Source organism: Marmota marmota, unplaced genomic scaffold, assembly GCF_001458135.2.
Source record: "Marmota marmota marmota unplaced genomic scaffold, marMar, whole genome shotgun sequence".
Classification (NCBI taxonomy): domain Eukaryota; kingdom Metazoa; phylum Chordata; class Mammalia; order Rodentia; family Sciuridae; genus Marmota; species Marmota marmota.
In genome coordinates this window covers 29,294,386-29,314,795 of record NW_026000037.1, presented here as the reverse complement: position 1 = coordinate 29,314,795, position 20,410 = coordinate 29,294,386, and the positions used below count along the sequence as shown (strand labels likewise).

At 35.8% G+C, this 20,410-nt stretch overlaps 1 pseudogene; it reads right to left on the bottom strand.

Annotated features, from left to right (window-relative positions):
* Positions 1–8,441: 8,441 nt before the first annotated feature.
* LOC107136682 lies at positions 8,442–8,837 on the bottom strand (annotated as a pseudogene).
* Positions 8,838–20,410: the final 11,573 nt, after the last annotated feature.

The window sequence follows — 20,410 nt, the reverse complement described above, 5'->3', positions numbered from 1 at the left end:
CCTCATTCATTCTCTCTCTTTCTCTCTCACTCACTCATTCTGCTTTCTGGCTGCTGTGAGCTAAACAGCTTTCTTCTGCCACAGTCTCTCACCAAAACATTCTGCTTTGTGTTAGGCCCAAAGCAGTAGAAACAGCTGATCCTATATCAAAACCTCTGAAACCATAAGCCAAAAGAAACCTTTACTTCTTTAAGTTGTTTCTGTCAGAGATTTTTGTCACAGTGATAAAAAGCTTAATTACCAATACACATACATAAGTAAATACATATTTTTCTTATACTTATGGTAACTAATTACATTGCTTGATATTTCTTTTTTGTTTTTCAGATAAACTCTTCAAACTTCTTCAACTGCTCTCTGCACATCAAGGGTGACTTGAGGATTACAATGCCAATAAGTTTTGCTACCGTCTAGATTAGATTATAAGTGATCAATAGGAATCCTCTGCCGGAAATCAGAGAGAGGGTAGAGACAATGCCAAGATTCCTTTTCCTGCCCACTTTTCATAAGGTTGCACAGTCCTGGCTACCTCCCTAAACCAAATATTACAACTCTTTCAAGGTAGTCCTTTCCACATGACTTATTTCTTCCAGGTTCAAATAACTCATTCCCTTTCTTTAGGGCGCTACTCACCCACAATATTGCAATAGGTCTTATATTTTATAGTCATCCTTTTGTAAACTTTCTCTTTGTTAAACTCAACTCATTATGCAATGTAACTTAGGTACCTGGTTCCTTCTAGAAGTCTGGTGGATATATTGTAGTTACCCTTGATAATGATAAAAATAATTTGCAAATAACAACCACAGGGCCATAAAATCACTGGCTGTGACAAAAGGAAAAAGCTAGAGATACTTGCTTAAATATCTTCTCTTTTATGTTGCAAATTAGGGAAGAAAATGTAGGAGCTGCTTCTGGAGCTCCATTAAAGAAGGTTTTGAAAAGAGAAGATGTCCCATAAGAGGAAAAATTACAGAATAGCATAAGGAGCCCATTCAGAATTTATCAATTCCATAATAAACATTTTATTCTATGCTTAGGATGTGTCAGACGTGGTACATTTGTGGCATTTTTGTTATGCCATGATGAGTAATCAGACTCAATTACTGCTTTCAAGGGTAGAGGCAATATTTCTGAAAGAAGAAGAAATATCTGGAAAGTCTGAAGGGTGAAGGGGTTAAAGAAAAGGGGGAAGGGTCAAGAAAGGGAAAGAGAGTTTACTGAAGTAATTTTAATAAATTTAAATGCTTGATAAATATAATGGAGTGCAAAGTTACAAGAGGCAAGACAAGGTTGTTTTATGTAAATATTTACATTATTACTGTTAGAAAGTGTGTAGCATAAACCACGGAGAAAGACATTTATAAGCATGGGAAGAAAGGAATATTAAAATCTGTAATTTGCTATGCTACCTTTCTTTCAGCTTTAAATTTTGAAAATTAAATATTAAGAAGTCTATAATTCTAATGGACAGAAAGAGATAATGATTTAACTTGGAACCCTTTTCACCCCCTATTTGTCAAATATTTAGACTCTAGTTTCCTAGATACTCTGATAACAGATTTGATTTTCTAAATAATAACTTCAAATTTTAAAATATATAATTTGTTCATTTTGTTTAGAAGAAAGCATCAAAGTAATTATTTTATAAGACAGAATGAATCACAAAAAGATGAATTTTTAAAAAGTGAAATAATATTTTACACAAAATATTGCTATATGATTGCTATTTTTCTTTAAATTTGTGTAAAAGAAAAAATCAAAATTTATCTTTCTTTATAAACATTTACAATCTAATTTAAAATAGAATAAGATTCATACTTTAGGAATGGAGAAGATACATTAGCATATTGGTATGGAATATTTCTAAGACAGTTGTAAAATTCTGCTGAGAGTTTACACATGTCTGGTGAAGTGTTGAAGTGGACTGTGAATCAAATCCTATTTGATTTATAGTTGAAGAAACTTCCAGAGAATAAGGTAACTTGCGACTGCACTTAGGATTGACACACGAGGTCTAAGCACTCTCTGGGAGGACTGTCTCTGTGTCTGATTCTGGAGTTTGAAGTCCACTTGTCAGGCAGTCAGAAAGGGAAGATCACAAACAGGCAGGAATCTCACTAGCATGGGCTGGAACCCCACAGAGATGGACTAAAGCTATGTCTGTTCTTGTTGGCTCTGACTTACTTCAGTGACTGTGTATCAGCAGCGAATAGAGCAAAAGCTAGGGCCCTCTGTCACAGAGGTAAACACATAATGCTTTGCACAATAGTCAGAGAAACTCAAGTGAAAATCCAACAGACACTAAGCAATCCTAGGCCCTGCTCCGGCTGCCCTCTGTGCTCCAAGGAGCCAAGAATCTTCTTCCCAGCCCAGCTGGAAGAAGATAAAAAGGAAACATGGGGGAAATGAAGTTCAGTATAGCAAACTGACACATCACAAAGGTTTCAAAGTCATCTTATGATCCCACTGTCATGGGAATAGTATTATGTATTTAATCCCAAAAATTTTCAAGTTTTCATCTACATTCAAAATTGATTGGTGTATATGTTATGAAGTAGAAGTCCTAATTTCCCCCATGTGAATATGAATAATCAGTTCTTCCAGCCCCATAATTTTTTTAAAAATTTTTTTGGTGCCAATTGAGCTATACTTCTTGTCATGGAACAAGTTACCCTAACAAAGTTGTATACATACACATATTTCTACTTTCTTTCTTTTGTTTCTTTGCTCTCATTTTCACAGAGCAGTCTAAATCAATTTAGAATTGTAATAAATCTGGTGGGATATACAAAGAAAAAACTATATGGTGATGAAAATTACTGAAAAGTGAGAGACAAGCAAAATTAATATCAAAAAATTAAATATTGAACAATATTTACATATCAAACAATATTAACATAAGCTGAAAGAGATGCAAAGATAGAAGTATATATACTATGATACCATTTCTACGAGCTCTGATATTTAAAATAATACAAATTATATATTACTTGGTGGTATATATATATATATATATATATATATGTGTGTGTGTGTGTGTGTATGTGTGTGTGTATTAAAACTGTAAATAAATGTGCTTAAATGCTGGAAAAAAAGTAGAATGTCATAAGGGCACATTACTCAGAAGTTACAAATATATTGGTAATATTTTTTCTTAGCTGGGTAGTAGGTGTGTACCCTAGATGATAGATATACAGAGATTATATTATGTGTTGTTGTTGTTATTGTTATACTTAACGTATTAAAATAATATGTCCTGTCCCTTATTTCAAAGTGCCTAAATCACTGCTTCAGTTTACTCCCTAAACAATATTCTTTACTAAAGACTCTGGCCTGGAGGAGCAAAGGAAAAACTGAGCATCCATTAATAAGATCAAGCCGGGTGTGGTGGCACACGTCTGTAATCCCAGCAATTTGGGAGGCTGAGACAGGAAGATGGCAAGTTTAAAGCCAGCCTCAGCAAAAGTGAGGTGCAATGCAACTCAGTGAGACCCTGTCTCAAAATAAATATACAAAAAAAAATAGAGTTGGGGATCTGGCTCAGTGTTAAAGTGGCCCCAAGTTCAATCCCCTGTATCCGTCTCCACAAAAGAAGATGAAACCTATAAAAAACTTACAGCTACACCTGGTGCAATATTTCTGTAACCATGTGGAACCAGTTAATTTTTTAGTATATTTTAAACTTACCCAGAAAATCTGGGAAATAATTGTAGGTGTAGGGATTTACAGATCATTAAACATCTTTGTAAGTAAATAGATTTACACAGTAGGACAATTCAGATTATACATAATTTCTCTTATATAGTTATTCTCTGATGCTTAATGGCAACCATAGAAGACCATAAACATAGAATGTTAAGTTTTGTTCATTTTTAAATACAACAAAATGCTGATTGATAATGGATTAATGGATAAGGTAATGGTGTTGAATTTTCTGGGTTATTTCAAGTCCCTAATATAATGAAGGATACCCAAGATTTCCATTTACTGTGAAATAATCTGCCTCAGTGAAGATATGAAAAATAAATGTAATGAGACATTGACATTCAAATGGAATGTACTTCTCATCTAGTCTGCATACAAAATAGTAGTGATTTAGTATAGAGAATGTAATACAGTGTTTATAAAAAGAATTCCTGGGAATTTTTTTTTTAAGTAGAAAGATAAAGGAACTTAAGGTTCTCTCATTTGAACATCAAAGGATTTACCCCTAAGGTTTGCAGGACAGAATGCAGGCAATGCCCTCATCCTTTTTATCTTCAAATATCACAGTTACTTTCAGAACCCTTTTGAAGGGTTGCTAGTTTTGCTAAGGTGCAACAGCCCCTCTTCCAGAAGCAAAGGTTTGCATCAAGGATAAAATGACTTTTTACTTTTCATAACAAAGCAAAAACTTTTTTCCCCTCATAGGACACTGATTAGAGATAAAAACATAGAAATATTGTACTTAATAGTACATACTAGAGATATCAAGCAAGAGCTCACTGTTCAAGGTGCACAGAACCTTATACTGTAGCACTAAATTTTGGCAAACAGGACCAGCTTTAGGGAGCCTCACATACCAGCCATGAAGTTGTGAGCTACAACCTCAAAGCTACCTTACCAACCAGTTGGTATTAGGAAGATTTATGGAAAAGGAAGCTGGCGGGGGCAGCTTGTTATAGGAATGAGAAGGGGGAATCTTAAGGTTCATCTGTTTACACAGATGGACATTAGTCTCTTCATATGTCACTTATTTCCTTTGTGAGGATTATGATGTTCTGCATGAGAGATTTTAGGCTCATGATGTCAAAATTTCTTGATCAGATGAACTGGCCTCTTCTCCACGTGTTCATTTGTGAAAAGTCAGTTCTGAACCATCCCTGAGTGGATTTTGAAGGCTTGTCTTGAAAGACTACTCAAGTACTTTTGTTATTTAAAACATTTATGGCTAGGTATGTCCAAGCTTTAACCTATTTCAATAGGAAAGATTTGAGAAAGATTGATTATCTGGGGGCAAATCAAGATATAAGTGTAGTTGTTTCTTTCTTTCTTTCTTTCTTTTTGTTACAAAGCTAAATAAAGAAAATTTATTATTAAAGATTATTTTGTATTATATTTTAGTTGGTTAATATACACAGTATAATAACATTTCTTATTATTATCTAAATCCCCTAATTCCTTGGGACTACGCATATATGTACATATGCCTAGACATTCTTGAAGAGAAAGGATTGGAATATATCAAACTCAGTGTCTCTTAGTAGTAGAAATTGATTGCTATCATTTTATTAAGAACTATTATGGAGGAAATGGAATTCTTTCTAGTTCTTTTTGCAACTTTTTAAAATAGTATTTGCATTTTCTCTAATTTGGGGGACAATGAGAAAACTCTCTACAAAGGCTTATGTTATCCTGAATTGTTAGTCAAAAGAAAAGTCATTTCTTAAGCAATGGAATATTAAATGAACTTTACCTGTTCTACCTAAAAATCAACTAGCTAAGCTATGGAATGAAACCAAGTGCCCTTCAACAGATGAATGAATAAATAAAATGTAATATATATACACAATGGAATATTACTCAGCCATAAGATGAATGAAATTATGTCTTTGCCAGTAAATGCATGGAACTGGGGAGTATCATGTTAATGAAATAAGCCAGTCCCTCAAAGCTAAAGGATAAATGTTCTCTCTGATATGTGGGTGCTAACACATAATAAGGGGGAGGGGAGGGAAGAAGAGAAGTTCATTGGATTAAACAAAGGGAAATGAAGAGAAGAGGAGGGATGGGAATAAGAGAGAGAATAGAAGGGATCAGACATAACTTTCCTATAATCATATATAAATACACAATGATTGAAACTCCACATCTTATATAACCACAAGAATGGTATTCTAATTAGAATAAATTATATTCCATATATGTAAAAATGCCAAAATATATCCTATTGTCATGTATATATAAAAAGAACAAATAAAAATGTGTTGAATTAAAAAAAAAAGAAAAAAAATCAACCAAAGGAGTTCTCTTTCATGTTGTTTTTTTAAATACTATCTAGATTGGATGAAAATATCTGGAAGAGGTTGTTTTTAACTTTTTTTTTTTAATATTATCTAGACTGGGTAAAAATATCTATCTTTTGAAGTATTGCCAAGTTGGCATTTTATCTGGGTTTAGTTTAAAATGAAAAAAAATATGACAGAGCTTTTCCTCAATCTTGTTTTATTCTCAAAATTAGAAAATATACTCATTTGGTGACAAAACAAATAGAAGTCAGTCTGGGACTTTTCAATGAGATCATGAATTATGTTCTGATTCCTTTCTTCTCTTCCCATCCTCACATTCTCACTGCATCCATACAATATTCTAGAAAACCCTAATGCTGTAGTGATCTTGAAGGAAGTTTTCAAAATGTTGCTATCAGAGCATAACAGTTGCCTCTGAGGTAAATGGACAGCTAGTGTTTAGAGATCATCAAAGAGTGGAAAACTGTTTCCCATTTCAAAAAAATATATATATATATGTCATAGGAAAAAGGAAATAGGAAAGGCTTTCACAGTTTTATGCTATGTTCTCTACAATGGAAAGGTAAGCTTGAGGGTGAAATTTTATCCTCAACTTCTCTTTTATATCCATTTATTTGCTTCAATATTCATTTATCAAACATGTATTAAGCAGGCTTACGCTCTTAATGCTGCGGTTGATGAGGTGTTTGTGTAATGGGAAATAACACAGGGTTAAGGAAAGAAAGCCTTTCAAACATTAACACACTTTTATAATGGGCTCTCATCTACAGATGACTGGCCATACTGAATCTCAGTCTTCTCATTTGTAAAATAAAAATTAAAAAAATTGCATGTTGCAATGAGGATAAATTTAAAAAAAGGAAAAAGGGATTTGGAGCCTGAATGAGGAATATGCTATGTTAAAAATTATGGATTTTATTTTTCTGGAAATGTCAGATGGCAGAAGTATTTGAAAAGGCACTGGTGTTTACATTTAGTTTGAGATCCATGGCAGAATGGCAGGTTAGAAAAGTAAATCAATATACTTCCAAAGCTCCATGCGATGCATCATAAAACCAAGCATATGCATGTGTGTTAGATTACCCAATAGTGTTTTAAGTATCCTTGCCACTGCTCCACTTCATTATGGCAGAAGTGATTTTCAAACTTATTTTTTTCTACAGAACCCTCTGTTTAGATGAAATCTTAGCCAGGAGCATAAACAAATGAAACAGATAAAAGCAGAGTGATTCTGTTGAAGATGAGAGTAAATCAGAGGTTTTTCAGCTGCAAAGTACTAAGTACTGAATTCATCCTGTGAATTTCCATAGTACTCATTGTGTACATCTCTCACTTAATGCAAAATTGTATGCACCCTTAAATTTTATTTCCATTTGTCACTACCATATTGCTTCAACTGAATTGTGTGCTCTCTGTGACAGGGACTACAGTCTCTGAAGCTTTTCATTACCCTCAATGTGTCCAATTGTATGGTTCACATAATGGCAGTTTTCCATTATGAATATGTTTCCAAATTATTTAAGTATGATGGTGAATGTATAGGTATAAAAATGGAAAGTTAATTTGCTTTTATTGAATGCATTTCTTCATGGTCCTTTGAGCCACACATTTGAGAAGAAAAAAAAAGGAAACCACAAAATGATTTATGGGCATATCAAAGTAATGCACATCAGAAAAATGAAATGTTTGTAAATTTATCAAATAAATATCTCAGGAAAATAATGTATAAAACCATCCTTGATATTTTACATATAATGCAGGCACACAAATTTTTAAAAAATATAATAGGTGTTCTTTTTGGATTATGGCTTAAATAAAATGCTATGTTTTTACTTAATGAACTGGTTTACTTTTCATTGAAAAATGCTATGTTTTTACTTAATGAACTGGTTTACTTTTCATTGTGGATAAAGCTGACTTACTGTCAAATCCAACCAATCTGTAGCACTCTGTAGAGAGAGGAGGCTGGTACAACTGATTTATCACAAGTAATCAGGGCCTGAACTAAGAAGATGGCAGGGAGGATGAAGAAAAAGAAGCAAGAGATGCTTTCTTCCTTATTCTTAGCTCCAGATTGCATTACATTTACACTACACTACACACACACACACACACACACCAAAAATAAATAAATATGAACAAACTAAAATGGGAAATTGCCACAGTTCTTTCTATGCATTCAATTTGGTGAACTATTAAGTCTTTCAGCAAAAGTATCTTGTTCTTACTTTAATTACATAGATCCAGTTTATAGTAAACATGAAGAATGTTTAAGGGTCCATTCTGAATTCTGAATAATTATCACAGAGGAATGTGTATGGATATAATATGTACATATATTAAGCTGATGTCTTAATGTTGAGACTCTCTCCTCAATAATTCATTACATTATAACCTTTTTCTTTCCATTTGACTTTTTATTACTCAAAGAAGCTTCATTTTTTTTTTATTTAGCTGTCTGACTCTGTGCTTGTGCCTCCAACACTTTCACGATTTTCTGTTCCTCAATAAGGAAAGCACGCTTGATCCTGTTACAAACACATTTAGCACACATGAAACCACCATAGGTCCTGATGACCTGTTTTTTGTTGTTGTTGTTGTTGTTGTTTTACATAATCTCATAAGAACTTTAGGTCTCACAACATTGAACCCCTTTAAGTCTGCCTGGGCACATACTACACGCAGATTTTGGTGCTTTCCCAACCTTCTTTGTATAAAGGTAAACAATTCTATTGCCAGGGGTTTGAGACGGCCTAGTTTTTTTAGAGGCTGTGTTATAGGAAAGCCTATGACAGTATGTCAAATGCTGAACCATTCTGTGTGCCTCCAAACACCATTCCTGGAAGAGCAATATAGTAGTGTTAAGGTGGGGCTTTGGGAAATGATTAATTCATGATGGCATGGGATTAATCCTTATGTATAAGATAGGTTGAAGTAAGCTGTATTGACTGCTTCCACCCTGTGAGGGTGCAACAAGCCACTGATGATGGGGAAAGGGCTTACCAGACACCAAATTTACTAATGCCTTTATCTTGGAACTCCCAGCACTTCCTAGTTTGTCTAGGAATTGGAGAAGTAATTGGAGAAGTAATCAAATATATGGAATGTTTAAAGGCTTCCCAAATAATTGTACAATGTAACTTGGAAAATTTGTTTAAGTATCTTTTGAAAAGTTTCCCTGGAAAAGAGATAGAAATTAAGATCATTCTATGTATATTTCAAATTTTATTTATGCCAGTTAGCATCTTATTGGTGCTCTATTTTATTCATAAATGCTAATTATAATCTTGAGCTATAACAACTTTTCAAATGTTTTCAATATTTATGTAAACTTTCAATGATGTCTTTTTTTTTTTTTTGTACCGGGGATTGAACTCAGAGGCACCTTATCTTCGAGCCATATTCCCAGCCCTTCTTTGTAATTTATTTAGAGACAGGGTTTTGCTGAGTTGCTTAGGGCATCACTAAGTTGCTGAGGCTGGCTTTGAACTTGCCATCCTCCTGCCTCAGCCTTCTGAGCTGCTGGGGTTACAGGCGTGCACCACTGAGCCTGGCTCAATGATGTCTTAGTGACATAGTTAGGGTACATCATCTTCAAGATGCTGCTACAGTGGCTGGGGATGTAGCTCAGGGGCCAGACACTTGCCTCGCATGACCAAGGACCTAGGTTCAATCTTCAGTACCTGAAAAAAAAAAAAAAAGAAAGAAAGAAAGAAAAAAGATAGTATAGTGACTTGTATTGCTTCCTTCAGTAGGCTAAAGTACACAAATATGATTTGGATATATTTAAAGTATGTACATTTTTTGAGTGAGCTTTTGTCTTCATAGGTAATATGTGTATTGAAATTATTCTTTTTTCTTAAGTACTTTGTGGAATAATTTAAAGTCAGAAAGTACATTTATAGCAGCTGGATAAACATTTCAGAAGTTCCTTGCTCAAGATAACTTAGGGCAAGTCATATAAGATATTTACTGGCCTGAATAGCAAATAATTTACAAGAGTCCTTTTGTATCACTTAGAAATTTAAAGATTAAACAGCCAAGACATTTACACCTTTCTTAAAATGAAAATAAATATCAAGGTTTATGTTTGGAATCAAAAGTTTCAAAGATATTGTAACAGTTTCTTTAAAAAAAATATGAAAGCCATACAACATGGTTCAAGTATTGAGGCCAGTATGAAGCTGAAAGTGTTGGTGCACACCTGTAATCTCAGCAACTCGAGAAGCTGAGGCAGGAGGATCTCAAGTTCAAGGCCAACCTCAGCAACTTAGCTAGGCCATAAGCAATTTATAAGACCCTCTCTCAAAATAAAATAAAAAATGCAGAGATGTGGCAATGTGGTCAGTGGTAAAGTGCCTTTGGGTTAAATACCCCTTAACAAGAGAGAGAGAGAGAGAGAGGATAAATTTGGTTTTGCAAAAAAGATTATGTCTTTGTAAGTTCTTGATACTAAATTCCAAGTTTCCTTTATAAAATGAAATAGTCATGGTGAGAACAAAGCATAAGAGAACAATTAATACATACAATACACTGTCTTGGTATAGAAAGTTAAAAAGTACCATCTGTTGGAAATGAAACTTAGAGCTATCAAAGCTTAAAAAGCTTGGCCCACTTGTTACACTTCTGAAAATGTGTTCTATAGGTGTATTTTCTATATACTGACAAATATATAAGGATTCCATTGAAACACTACCTGCAATGATTTTTGTTTTTTAAAAAAATGAAGCAGCTTAAATAAACAATCAGGAACTTGTAAAATAAAATGTACTGTAACTCTGTGATGGAATACTATGTGATTACAAAAAAAATTATAGTAATGACCTTACAACATTAATATCATCATTAGTTGAACTCATCCTATATGTATTAAAGGAAGTAGCATGAGGCAGTTTTGAGGAGAGTACTCTGGCGTATTGCTGACTAGGATAAAACATCATTCACATAAGTTCTGAATTCTGTGAGCCTCAGCTTCCTCTTCCACAATGGGTTTAACTATAATCAATGAATAGGTTAAACAGAAGATTAAAGGAGGAGTCTACTCAGCATATACTCAATAAGTATCAGTTATTATTATTGATAAAAATCTCTTGTTATCTTTACATTTACAATGCAGATAAGGGAGCATTTTTATCACCATTTTAATGTATGAAAGACAAAGTTAGGTATCACAAGGTCACTTTGATTGATAAGCAACTTAAATAATTGATATATTCATCCTTTCAACAATATTTATCAAGAATCTACTTAAAACCAATGGCCATGGAGTATATATGGCAGTGAATTAAATCTAAAAATCTTTGTTATTCCTGGAGCTCATATTTTGGTAGGAAGGGTATACAATAAACACATATAAAATGTCAAGTAGAGAAGTGATACACGCTATCCAGAAAAGTGAAGTAGGGTCAGTTTATAGAGTGATGGGTGATAATGTGTCTTTAAGGAACAGAGGACTATGTTTAAAAGGGTGTTTGTTGGCAAGTGAGAAGTGACCAGGACAAGGGTCAATGCAGATCATGTGGATGGAGAAAGGATCTCCAGAGCCTAGCCTTTACAAGCGTAAAGCCCAGCGTGAGAATGTGCTCAGCACGATGAGCTCTAGCTGGGTGAGTCCACAGTCTGAAGGTGATTTGGAAAGATATCTAAGAGACAAACGATCAAGTGAAAGAGCATGCTATAAAAGGTATAGATCATTTCATTTTTGTTGTAATTAGCTTTTATGTTAAAATCTATCCCTACATTTATATTTCAATGGCTGCAAATGCTTTTGGATGGACAGTGCAGATTATGTTATTACCCTTGAAATTCCTGACATCCTTGGCTTCGGTTGCTGACACCCTGTTGCATGTGGCCCAGACATTTGCCCTCACCAGTGCTCCTGGGCTGCTCCAGGTGATGTCTCACAACTCACTTGTACTTCTTTTCAAATTCAATTGATCTCCCTCATCTGCTGTTCTCAATAAATATTACTCATCTCAGGCATTTGACAAATGCCTTTTAATACTCAGGACAAGCTGTGCTTAATTTTCTAGTATTGATAGGGACATATCTCCCGCCACTTTATGTTGTTTTCTTTTTATAAGGGGCACTGTGTGAGAGTTACTAGGGTCCTTGAGCTTAGGTGGAACTGATCTTTTTGTTTTATAAGCAGTGCTTTTTTGTATATGGTATGAACCTACTCAGGATGCATACATGCCACATAGGATGAATTAGGGATGGCGTCCTGCCTTCTATTTACCCTCTGCTGTTCTCTTTCAAGTTCACTACATTTCTTTCTGTCTTTAAAATCCTAAATTGCAAAGAATTTTCTTCTCAGCAAGATCATAAACATCATGAAAATCAGAGAAAACATCTCTCTATATATATTATGATAAGATTAAAGTAGATATTTGAATAATTTTGTGATCAAAATTATTCATAAATGTATTTCCCTCTTTTATAACCAACTGTATTTCCCTAAAATTATGCAAAAATTCCACAGCATCTTACAGTATGCATTGACAATAGGAATAGTCTTTACTGAGGAACTTGGCACCTGCTTTAGTCAGCTATTTTGCTGCTATGACTAAAAGACCCAACCACAACAACTGTAAAGGAAGCAAAGTTTATTTGGGGGCTCACAGTTTTAGAGGTTTCAGTCCATGGACAGCAGACTTCATTCCTCGGGGCTGGAGTTGAAGATGAACATCATGGTGGAGTGTGTGGCAGAGGGTAGCACCTCACATATTGATTAGGAAGCAGAGAGAGAAAGACTTCATGCTCTGGATACAAAATATACACCCCATAGCCATGCCGCCTAAGGAACCACTTAGTCTGGCCATACCCCACCTGCCTCCAGTTACCACTCAGTTAATCCCATAAGGGTTTAATTCACTGATTAGGATAAGGGTATAACTCACTCATTTCTCTTTCAAACCCTCTTGCATTATCTCACATGTGAGCTTTTGGGGGGACACCTCACATCCAGACCATAACAGCACCCAAGATTCTTAAAGATATATGCTCTCTGATTCTCAATATCATCACATAGCCCTCATAGCAGTGTTCTCTAAAGAATATATGTGTCTACTCTATAGGAAAAGGATGCCATCTTTCTATTTTTCTCCTTCCTGATAAAGTGAAAAATAATCTGCTGAAGGAGGTGCCAGGCAGCCTGGATGGAGGCACCAAATGCAAGCATCATTCGTAAGGAGTAATTGTGGCTGCTCCTGAACAGGGAGAAAAGTCCATTTGTCCCATGAGAAACTCAATCATGATGCCTCCTGTTTTGCTGGAATATGGCATAAGTGGGTGGGAAGATAGGGTTTCCAAATTGCTTGGTGTTCAGTCAACAGGGCATGAGTTTCCAGGGTGATTTTTCAGACAGATCTGCCTGTCTCGCCAGTTTTCTTCAGTTTCTATGATGGCTCAGCACTCTTCTCTGCTATAAATAGTCCAAAAGATTGAATGGAATAAAATTAGCAGACAAGGAGGTCTGAATAAATTTTTTCTAGAATAGAAATTTTTAACCTTTCAGTAATTGTGGCTGTCATTAAGAATCTGACGAAAACTTTAGATATAATCCTTGAAAAGGGAATTTGGACAAATTTAACAAATCTGCCACATTGTGCAATATGAGGGGGAGGCATTCACATGGAAGTTTACAAATGACCTCTACCATAGGTGAGAATAAAATGCTCTGCAGTCCATTTTCAAAATGTAGTACTAAGCCTTAATTAGGATATAAGATCCAATTGTAGGGACTGGGGTTGTGGCTCATCTAGCACGTGTAAAGCCCTGAGTTCCATCCTCAGCACCACATAAAAATAAATAAATAAATAAATAAAATTAAGGTAAAAAATCCAAATTGTAGCCATTTTAACTATAGCCTGACCCAATTTTAAAATTAGCCAATCATGTAGATTATAACCCCAGGTTCCTCCTATCAGGGTAAGGGGCAGCACTGCATTAGGGATAAAAGCAGGTGGACTGCTTGCCCAAGTGTGCTTGTTTGCTGGATTTTCTTTGGTAACATTCCCTCTGCAGAAGTAAAGTTTAGCTTGCCAAGCTCCTTCTGAGCACATGTTTGATTCTTTGCACCATCCTGGTATTTTTAACAATCTTGGTACCCAACATAATTTTCCATACATCAACTAGAGTATCATGGGGACTCCCTCCTTAGATGAGATGTTCCACTGCCTTATTTCAGCATCCTTGGAGTAGGGGAGGAAACTGTCATCCCTGAGTCTGACAACGGACCCATAATCAAAAGTAGATTGGCAATGCAGGGAAAGGGCCTTAGCAAACACCACGGTGACCAGGTAACACTGTGCTTGGAACAAGGTAGAAAAATCTATTTTCAAGAAAGAACTACTTCCTTATTTGTTGGTACATCCTGAAGGTTGTGTAGTATGTCTGAGACACAAATGCAAAAAATGCTCTGAAAGAAGAGGGGGTTGAAACTCAAGAAACATGAGGCCACACCCAGGAAAGCAGAATGGGGGTGTATGCAAAAAATAAATAATTCCCCATAAGGAGGATTGAGCAAATAGGGGGCCTAGGTTGTATAGGAAATCTTTAATAAGGAGGGTGGTTTGAGTACACAGGGGGATACTTAATTTCAAGAACCCAGAAGAAATTTGGGAATAAAAATTTTAGACCAATGTACAGGGAAGGACAATGGAAAGGTTTCAATGAGCAAGTCTTGTCTTTTTAAAGTCTTAAGCAGGAAAAATAAACAGTGGTAATGATGGCAGTATATACAGGTCAGGCTCAACAATATCCTGTACTCCAACCCCATAAATGCATGTGGAGGGTGAAGAATAGGGCAGTTTTTTTTAAATATGCCAGATTATCCAATCTCTCTCTGAGATACAATTTGTTGCATAAATGGAAAGATAACATTCTCACCTAAGAACTTTATTTGTGAGTGCTTCCTGGATAAAGGAAACAAAGACCGATCTGCTAGAAGTCCTTTAAAAGTAAGTAAAGTCATTTTGGCCAAAGGGACCCTGAAAAAGATGATTAATGTTATCTAACTAACATCTTGCTTAAAAAGGAATTACTTGCCCCAGGGGAAACATATGTATATGTTTATAAGAGAGTCATTAATTGGGATCCATTCTCTTCTCAACAAATTTTTAAAACAAGAATCAAGTCAGCTAATTTGAAACAAGATTGAGTCACCCTAAATATATATTACTAAAGATATGTATACATCTAAAAGCTTAGGGTAACATTTTACCAAACTAGTATTCTCCAAGCTAAAGTGGTCTGTAGGGGTAATCTCCTTCAAATTTATATAGAAATAGCAAATTTAATTGGGGATTTATTTATGTTGTTTAATGTTCTGTAACTTGATAAAGGTAACCTGTTATCAATAAGATATATATAGAATTTTGTGTTACTTTTTACAGTGGGATGGAAATGTGAATTGTTTTTGAAAGATAATAAGGAGAGCCTAATTTGCTTAAACATTAACCTTGTAAAACATGGAAACATTCTTCCACTTTTCCACAAAACGAAAGTTAGGAGCTCTCTTAGTTTTTTTTTTTTTTGATTCATGTTTCAGATGTAATGTGTTATTTGTCAGGAGCTCCACCTTACCTGAGATAAGGTTCTACTTAGCACCTTATTCAATAATAGGCTGGCTGCAAAGTATGATAGACTTTAACTCATTTAGTGTTATGTTCAAAGGTTAGATTTTTGTTGTAAAGATTGCTATGATCTCAAAATAAACAGGGGGTATAATACATAACTAAGTAATGGTTTAGGATTATAAAAACCATGTTTCTTAGTTCATAGCTATTAAACAAACTGCATGTGTTTGCTCCTGTTAATTTTATTGTGTATTTTCCTTGTAAACATTTATAACTGTTGCCTGTTAATGTTTTGCAGAACCACTCCTTCTAGTAGAACATCCTGAGTTAATTGGAGATAATAAGCCATCACCTATAAGACAAATAGTATATAAAGCTGAATTCTAGTACTAATACTGATCGTAATTAAATGGAGGGGTAATTATAAAATTATAGACATCAAACTGAAAACCCAGTACTTCTACTTTCAGGCTAGTGAGCCTGATCTGCTGGATATTTGAAACCAAAACTTAGAGACCAAATTTAAGGGAGTAAAAGGGCCAAGGAAAAAGTAGCCAATATTTAGCCCTTGCCCTCTAAAGTCTGCCAGGATCCAGGGAATGACAGGACTCCTGTAATGAACCTTCAACTCTCATGAGTCACCTGATCTCCCAATCTGGAGGATCCAGAGGACCCTAGAGAACAGGAAGCCAACCAGTGCACACTCTGCAAATAAAAGAGTCTTTGGAGAGGAAAGTGTCGCTAATGCTTCCAAGGGAAGCTACAGGTGGTAAGCAAGACCTGATTCATCTTAGCAGATGGTACAACTGGTAGAGGAAAAGCAAAAGGAAGGAAGAGGATTCTCACAAGTTCCCAGGAGTGACCCCTGACATATTTCAGCGGACAGTAGATAGGAAAAATGTCAATCTAGACCAACTTGGTCTTAAATATCTGGCAGGAGAATGTAAACAAAACACAGCCGTACGTGGATTTTAGAAAGATAAGACAATGTTTCTTTCACTTGAAGTGTACATTTTTGTCAGTTTTCCCCCAAAGAAGTAAAACTGGGAGGTTGTAAAGGAAGGGCTTTTATACACAACTACAAGAGTACCTGATAAATATAAAAACAAGCTCTGTCAAAAGGACAAGTTTATTCTGCATCAATTTGAGACCTCTCTGTGCTTAATTTCCCACTCTGGTATGATTCTTAGGAGCTGTTGCTCAGACGCCCCTTCTAGAGTTCACAATTCATCACTTTCAGCCTAGTGACTTGATTATAAGCAATATCTGGAAAGAAGACAAACTTTAACCAAGATGGAAAGGACATTATCAAGTACTTCTAATCACTGGGATGAGTATCCAAACTGTTAAAAGGGAGAAAACTCATTAACATGGGTGATTTCCACCTCAAAACTTTAATATATCTAGGATAGATGGCAATAACAAAGGGTACAAGAACACAAATTAAAATGAGTCCAAAAGATATAAAAAGGAGTGGGGGGGACATGTGAGAAACAGTCTAGTAGTCCACTTACAAAACACAGTATTTAGCCTTATTGGGAAGTAAGTGCCAATTGTAGCAATTTTAACTATAAACAATTCTGTTTGCCTACCCCAATTTTAAAATTACCCAATTGCATAGATCCTGGAGCATCACTACATTAGCGATAAAAGCAGGTGGACTGCCTATGCAGGAGTGTTTGCTTGCCAAATTTTCTTTAGTAACACACCCTTCAACAGAAAAAGTTTGCCTTGCAAACTGCTTCTAAGTGCGTGTTTGATTCTTTGAAGCACCTTGGCATTCACATTATATACTCACCAAACCAAATTTTTCATAGACTTACAGAGTCTCATACTGAAGCCATAATTAAACAGGCAGTCAGTATAGATATGTAAAGCGAGTCAGGTGGGTTTAAGAAGGCCAATTTTGAGTGAGTCCACAAGTTGGAGACTGTCCTCTGAGGGATTGAAATTCCTTCAGAGCCCTTCCTTCACCCTTCTCAAGAACCTGCCCCTGCTCCAACCTGTTGTTAAGGTAACCTGTCTCAGGAATTGCCCCTCCCTACAAGGAGCTATAATATTATTAATTAATGTGGATTGGGCTGCTCCATCCTGAGCTCCCCGCTTCAGCCCACCTGTTTCCCACTTTTTGGCCATCCCACCAAGCATTTCCTAGGCCTAGTCACGTAAGCCGTAATCCTAAAGAGAAAGATAATGGGAAGTGAGGAGAACAAAGGAAGCCTAAGACCTATAAAAAGGCAGAACATCTCACTTCTGGAGATACCAGGATATCAGCTATGGCCCCCTTCTCCCTCCTGGGAGAAGTCTATGTTATCCCTTTTAAAATAAACCCTGCTTTATATACTTTCCTCCGCATGCTTCTCTAATGTTCAAACATCAACATATAAGGGAGCAGAACTCATCACCGATAACTGGCAGTATAAATACTCTCTCTTTTTCTCTCTCTCTTTGTTAATCCTTAGCTTAGTTTGTTATTTGTTCTTCAATTAACAAACTTATAATATTGTCTCCTATTATTTTAAAAAATATTATAAGGAAAGAGCAAATGTTTTACAAGTATTTTATGCAATGGGAATAAGATTAAAGGTATCCTTGGTAAGGATTAATTTCAGTTTTTCACTGTCTGAATAGAAAATATTCAAATTTTACAAATTGTTCTTGAAATGCAACTCATTGTAGTTGTGGTTCTATTTCATTAATTTTACTTTATCACAGTGAAAGGAAATATTTATTAATCTTCCCTTTTGCATTATTATCTCACAAGTGACTTATGCCAGGGAAAATTATTAAAGATGTTGAAATGGAGAAACCATTGATTATTAGTATCCTGTCCAGAATATTCTTCCGGATTAATTTAGAATTCCATGGTCTTCAGTCTACTTTAAAACGCTAAGTCATGGAAAACTAAGGAGTAATTAAAAAAAATAATTATTTTTGGCAAATGCAGATTGTTAAGTTGGTTTGAGGTGATTAAGCAACCTGCAAGTGCCAAAGAACCACCAATCAGGTGCCAACAGAACCGCTTGTCAATCAGCAGGGTCTCCTGGCCAATCCTGGGTCTTGGCAAGTTCTCTCAACCAACCCCAGTAGGTCAAGAGACTCTAAAAAACTCCCTTTTCTGTCCAAGCCCTCCCTTCCTGCCCTAAGCCCAATAAAAATTTCAGTCCAGTCCAGTCCCCTCTCGCTTATCCTTAAACCCACTCTGCAGGTCTAAGGGTTCTGCCCGGGAAGAAAATACCAATAAAGCCTCATTCAGCAGCCTTTTAAAATCTGCCTCCTATTGGTCGACACTGCCTGATGTTGGCCAAAGAAATTCTTTCATGTATATTCTAAGCAATAAATATATTTTTTTAAAAAATTACATTATTATTCTAACATATAACTTTAAATAGTTGTGCAAAAAAATTTTTTCAATTCAAAAGCTCCTATTGAATGTCATATATTAGACATATGGGAAAGGGGATTGGAATTTAAAATGTAAATGGTTCCTTTGTGCCCTCTCTCTCCATTCTCTCTCCCTCTCTTTTATCATCCCAGGGGCAATTTACCACTGATCCTCATCCACAGGGCCTCTTAATATTTTATTTATTTAAAGACAGGGTCTCCTTGAGTTGCTTAGGGTCTCCTTGAGTTGCTTAGGGCCTCACTAAGTTTCTAAGGCTAGCTTTGAACTCACCATCCTGTCCTGCATCAGCCTCCCAAGCTGCTGGGATTTCAGGATTGCACCACCAAGGCTGGCTCAACCAAGACTATTATCCTGAAGACTTCTATATTGAACCAGTTATAAAGTTATTTTTTGTTTTGTCCGTACATAGGAAAAGCAAATAATGCATTTTTTTAATGAAACAAAGTTTGTCTGATTGTTACTCAAAAGCCAACACTTAGTAATTGAGAATTGGTGGGAACAAGATGAGGTTTATTCTAGGCACATCACCTGTCAAAATGGAGAAGGATCATCATCTCCCCCCCCAGCTTCCCCCACCCCATCCCCCCACATCCGCCAAATGACCATTTGGGGAAACTCGGGTATATGAAAGTGCTTTTTTAGGTAAGTATAGGAGTTGCAGTACTATTACTGAATGTTCAGTCCTTGTTCCTTAAATCAATCTAATAAGGAGGACACTGGTTTTGAGAAAAACAAAAAAGTTTTATTGCTTTGCTAGTAAAGGAGAAACACAAGGAACCCCTGTCCCAGAGGCTTTGATTCTGCCCACCAGGGGAAACAAAGAGTTGTTAAAGAGGTGAATCAAAGGTTATGTTTCATTTGTTCCCTGTCCAGTGTTTTGATTCACTTGTTAATTTGGGAGATAGTCATTTCTTACTTCTTCTGGGCCATCCTTGAAGCCTGAGTTATTTCATTTCTATGCTGGATGTGTGCTCAAGGACAGATAATAGCCTAAGATGGGAAATAAAGGTTAACCTGTTTCCCCAAGGTTGGGGGAGGGGGACAAGAGATGTCTATTTTAAAATAAGCCTCAGTGACAGAGCAGCAAGGGCTATATTCAAAATATGCCAGTGGACAACTGTTACTGTTACAAGAAGGCTTTGTGCTGAGTGGGATCTGCTTCTCCCTCTCCACCCCCTCCTCTTTCTTCAAGCCAGAATATTACTATAAACCTTGTCATTTTAGGGCTCGTTTCTATGGTTATTTAAACAGATCTATTAAATTTCTTCGAGTGAAATCTCACAGCACTTTGGATGCTTTGTGTTAGTTGATGCTCAGGACTAGAATAAAAAGAAGCATTACAACTTCTGATGTTTTGAAAGCCATCAGATGTTCTTGGTTCTGTGAATCTACAGAATGATTATTTAGCACTGAAC